Source organism: Capsicum annuum, chromosome 12 (genome assembly GCF_002878395.1).
Source record: "Capsicum annuum cultivar UCD-10X-F1 chromosome 12, UCD10Xv1.1, whole genome shotgun sequence".
Taxonomy (NCBI): Eukaryota; Viridiplantae; Streptophyta; class Magnoliopsida; order Solanales; family Solanaceae; genus Capsicum; species Capsicum annuum.
In genome coordinates, this window is record NC_061122.1 from 20,427,001 (window position 1) to 20,432,857 (window position 5,857).

The following is a 5,857-nucleotide window of genomic DNA, read 5'->3' on the forward strand; positions in this document are numbered from 1 at the left end:
CATCAATATCACATCCACATATGCATAATCATGTAAAAACCAAGGTGCTTCATCATTTACAAGTGGTGAACAATATTTATTTCAAATTCATGCTCTCTTTTGTTGATCACAATATAATATGGAGTATCGAAACATTTTCATGGGAATTTGAAAACAATTTATCATTCATATTTATCAAGAATTCACATATGCATGTTTTCAACCATTGAAGTATATAGGCAAACAATTCCCATGACATAAAGAAAATGACATAAAAATCATATTGAAAGCAAGATATTAGCATTTGATTGAAAATACCCATTTAAAAGCATGCATGTTCATAAAAACTACACCCATGAGATTTTAGAATAACCCCACGTACCTCGATTACTACGAATATTAGTTTCTTCTCGAAGCCTACTCTGAGAGGATTCCAAATATGTAATTTGTTCCTAAACCCCCCGGTTGAATCTCGAGTTGCTTGGGTTTTTATTTTGAAACCCTAAGGAGAATCCTTGAGCACTTTTGATGAATGAAGGTGTATTTTGGGGTCCTTGGAACTGAATTTCGTGTTTTAGGGCTAAGTAAGGGTGGAAAAGGACCATTTTGTCCCAAAAACGGAGTGTTTAAGTCACTTGAATTCTTTACATATGCGCGGCCCTTTCCATCGTCTATATTTACATAGGTGCCGCCTAGGCTATCGCCTATGTTTACATAGGCGCCGCCTAGGATATCGCCTATGTTTACATAGGCACCGCCCAGGCTATCGCCTATGCTTTCCAGTGGCCATGGGCGATTGGTTAGGCGGCGCATATCACTTTGAAAGTCCATAACTTCTTGCTCGGTGTCGGATTTTAGCAAAATTGGTATCGTTGGAAAGATAACTCGAAGACCTATCATTTGACACATAGTAGGCTCCCTAATTCGACATATACAGAGAGTTATAGTCGATGGAAGCTGACACAATTTACAACGTCTACTAAAACTTAGTCGATCGAAATAGTTTCAACTCGTCCTTGAGTTGAAGCACCTCTATGGTCTAAATTCAAGCTTGAATGGATTCAAATGTTACACAAATAATTAACATGCCGTATTGGCATAGGATTTTATGGCTTTGGGATTGATCAACACATCGGAATCATGGTCTATATTGTAGCCGGAAAAGCGGGGCGTTACAATTTCATTTGGTGAAACTTACGACATCAAGAAATTGAATGGAAGTTGCCTTTGTTTTCAATTACCCGAGTAGTTTCAAAAGTACGTGCACGCTTTGGATTGCAATGTCATGCATTGCAGGTTTGTTGTAGATATACATGTTGTAACTTCATGGCACAATTAGACAGGTAGATATGGAGGTTGAGAATTATATGGAAGATTAGTAGGTCTCAGGTTAGTAAGTAGTTGAGTGTGGCCGCCCAATAGATGGGAACGACGAGGCTAGACTCATGTATTGTCATTATTTAGTAGTAGTATTTAGTAATCACGTAATTTTTTTTTCATCAATGTTTTTAGCGCTACAATGCTGCAATTTGCACTGTAGCTTGAACTTTTATTTGCATTTCTTTTTCTTCTAGCTTCCCGAACAGCTTCACTTTTTGTGCCAAGGATTTATCGAAAACAACCCATCTACTCAATAAAGATATGGATAAGATCTGCGTTCCAAAACCCCACCTGTAAAATTACGCTAGTATACTATTGTTGTGTGTTGTCGCTTACATTTATGTTTTGCGTACATGTTAGGATGTACAGACTAAAGTTCCTGTTGTTATTAATGAGAGTGTAGGTATGAATATATGAATTAAAAATCTAAGCTTTTCACTTCACCAGTTATCAATCCACATTCAACTTCCTGTCTATGCTTAAGAATGACTGGTAAAATGCCTTGAAGTGCTTGTATGCAATATCCACATATCTCTCTCACGCTGCAATTCCAGAAAAACAAAGTGAAATTAATGGAAAATCGATGACCAACTTAACAAAGCAGGTGACCAATTGAAACATGAAGAAGCAAATCCGGTACCGGTTCTTATTCTGCTGGTAGCAGTAGAAATAAAAAAGTCGAGGCAGTTGAAAATGTCTCAAAAAGAAATAAAATTGATGAGGAAGTGTCCGAATCAAATCCGGAGTTAAAGGAGATAAGCAACTATGCCAAGTCTAGTGAAGATGTCCTTCCCGAGTGCAGTGTTAGTGATGACAGTGAAGAGAGCGAGGGAAGTGGGAGAAACAGTGATGATGGGGATAATGATCCCTTGTCCATGCCATGTTTGTCAAGATTCATTTTCATGGAGCAATATGACCTTCGAACAATAATAGACGAGGTCGGATCTTTTCCAGCGAAGATATCGATCAGTTCAATAATGGCTGCTTATCGAGAATATAAGTAAGTTCTTGTCGACCAGGAGTGAAGAAAAGATTAAAGCGGTCCTGTTTCGGACACCTGAGAAACCAGTCGGAACATCTCAAGTTCAATGGGCAGTTGGTCCATTATTTACTGTTGCAACGCCCCGAGAGCAATAAGCTTCGTCATGAGATATGGTTCTGCGTTAAAAACAAGCCTGTTTGTTTTGGCTTGAAAGAATTTTGTTTGATCACGGGCTGAACTGCTTATCATACCCTAGTGAATATAAAATGAAGAAGTTGTTAGACAAGGGGGAGCATTTTTGCTTTAAGGTGACCAAAAACAAAAACAATACGGAGGCCAACTTGTTGCACTTGATCAGAGGGAATAAGCTGAAAGAGGACCAGAAGTTTAAGTGTTGTTTACTGTGGTTCTTGCACACCATGCTGCTTGCAAAAGATTCGACGAAGGTTGTCGACATGAAACTGATTCGAATGGTCGATTCTTTGAGTTTCTTCGAGTATTATCCATGAGGGAAAAAGACATTTCAATTGACCCTGGACTATCTGAAGAAGAAAAGTGAAATGGAGAAATAGAGGGAAGTATTTGATGAGAAGAAGAAGGCATTCTATGCTCTATTCGGATTTCCCTTGGCATTCATGGCATCTACCATAAACCCTTTAGTGAGTTTATCGTCGATTCTTGTTTTATTTATACTCTGTCATAGTCTCTGAGTTTTGTTTTCACTGTTGTACTACTTATAGGTTTAGATCTATAAGGTCTTTCCTCATCTTGGAAACTTTGATGGAAAATCAACGGATGAGCCTTTTCTTAATCCCCGCATTCTCAGATGGCACACTACAAAAAGTGACCAGATAATCAAAGGCGACCCATTCAAGTACAAAGGAAAAGTTACCGAGGTATGAACTTATTTTTTATTATGCAATAATACTACTATCGTATAGAATTCTATGTAATTGTTTATTGATATTTTGTAGAATGTGCACCCGTACATCATCCCTACTATTTGTGAGATGAAGATGGATCACATGATTACGCTTAAGCCATATACAGACGAGGTGAAGAATAACGTCTTCGATGGCTTAAAAAAAGAGTTAGAAGGGGTGATTGTACTTATTTCAAATGAGGACAGTGAAGATGACGGGGATTTGGGTGGTAACCCCGTTGGAGTATGCATTGGCGATGATGATACTCTGAGCATATCAAAAGATAAAGAAGGCACCTCATTCCCTGGGGATCTTCATAAGCGTGTTGTTGCGCTCGAGGAACCGGTGTTAGATATTGCTGCCTATATCAGAGAGAAAAGACTGAATAAAAAGAAAAAGGATGAGCGCCAACACGAGCGAGGTAACTTCATTCAATAGTTAATATTGTTAATGAATTTTTAGCTTTAAATATTAGTAATACTTTGTAATATGATTATACAGTGCATGTGGACCTTCTTGAATCGAAAAGGAATGAAGAAGTAGAAAAAAAGAGCAAACTAGATGAGTTGGCCACTGTTGTGGCGAAAGAGGCAAAATAAGAAGAAAAGAAGGATGAAGAAGAAGAAATAGAAGAAGATAAGAGCCAAGAAGAAAGTGTAAAAGAAGTAGATGCAGTGGAAGAAAAAAATGTTGAAAAATAAACAACAACAGTTGAAGAAGAAGGCAGGGAAAACGAAAGAGCTATAGTTGAAGAAGGCAAAGTAAAAGAAGAAGCTGAAAAAATAGGAGCAGCAGCTGATAAAGAAGAAGAAGCTGACAAAGAAGCTGATAAAGCTACAACAGGTGAAGAAAAAGGGAAAAACTGAGGAAGAAAAGGAAGGTGAAAAAGAAGCAGCTATTGAAGGTGAAGTAAAAAAAGAAGCTGAGGAAGAAAAAGAAGGTGAGAAAGAAGCAACAGTTGAAGGTGAAGGGAAAAATGAAGCTGAGGAAGAAAAACAAGATGGGTTCATAGATATCGTTGATCAAATCAACAACACCTACGTCGATGAGGATGAAAATAGTGAAAGACACATTTGAATGCTATTATTGTTAATGTGTTGAATGATCTGTTGGTAGGATATTTGAAACATTCTTTTATTTCATAGAATATTTATTTAATCTTTCGTATACTTCTTTCATAGTCTATCATTACCATACTGATTCATTTTAAGTTGATCTGTTTATTGATCGACTAGGATTCTATCAAAAATAGTGTTAACATTGTAGAAGTATTATTATTTATTCAATATTACTACATCCATGTTACACTTTTCCAAAGAACGAATACTAACATTATAGCACATAACGTTATTTTTAGTCCATTATCCCTTTCTTCGGCCAAAATCAATTTTTGTTTTAGTTGATCCCTCTTTATTTGTGTGTCATGTAGCAATACTTTAAGGTGATCCCTTTGTTCTTCGGCTTCTTTGAACAAATTTATAAGAAAATCTCTATTTTCTTCGCATTCTTGGAGCCTTTGTAGTCGATTAAATTTTGCCAAGCCACTAAAATTTGATGTCTTGGGTCCCGGACTCAACGTTGATGGACTGCTTGGAGGTGATAGCTCATCGAGACATTTAAAAAATGAGCATGCGCCATTATCCTAGAAAATAAATTATAATTTCATAACGATTAACTTAACATTATAAAAAAGACATACACGACTCACCTTCACAATTACACATTTATAAAATTTGAGACCTGAATTTGAGTCTGTGCGTGACGTCCTCAAGACAGCCACATTCCCACAATAACAAATTAGAGTCTTTTTAGAATTGAATGTTTGAGATGCTTGAGACATTGTTGAAGTTTTAAATAAAAACAAAGTTATGAAATAAAATAATGAGGGAGTGACGACTTTATATATGAAGTAAAAAAGATGCGTTAAGTGCAAAATTATCAGTTTATTATCATTGGAACAGTAATTATATTTTTTAAAACTGTGGTGACACTTAATAGACTGTCGTAGATCATGACCAATGTCAGCCATCAACTAGATACTAACTTCTACCGTAGACTCGTCTGGTCTATCGTAGACCTAAACCTTTAAGAGTGCATCAGTGGATCTCTTAATTATGCTTAAACCACGGTGATCTATGTACACTGCTATAGACAATTACTTGGATCTTTTTTAAAAGAGAATAAATAAATTAAAAAGAAATGCAGGGTGGGTTTCTACACATGTGAGGGATTGTAAGCAAGTCACACAATCATATTAGAGCTTATACAAATTAGGGATAGTGTATTAAGGAGTGATTGGATGGGTAGTGGTTGAATGTTCAATCTCCTAAGAGTAATGTTTCTCAAAGCATAAGTATGTATTGAGGATGATGATTATTCAACCACTATCCATTCCACATACTCTTTTGATTTGGGGGTGGTGATTGAAGGAGTATGTGAAATATGTAGTCATCAAATACAAAATATATACTCAAAATATACTTGTGCTTTGACAAACATTACCCTTAGGCTATTGAAAATTCAACCACTACCCATCCACACGCTCTTTAATACACCACCCCTAACTTGTATAAGCTCTAACATGATTGTATGA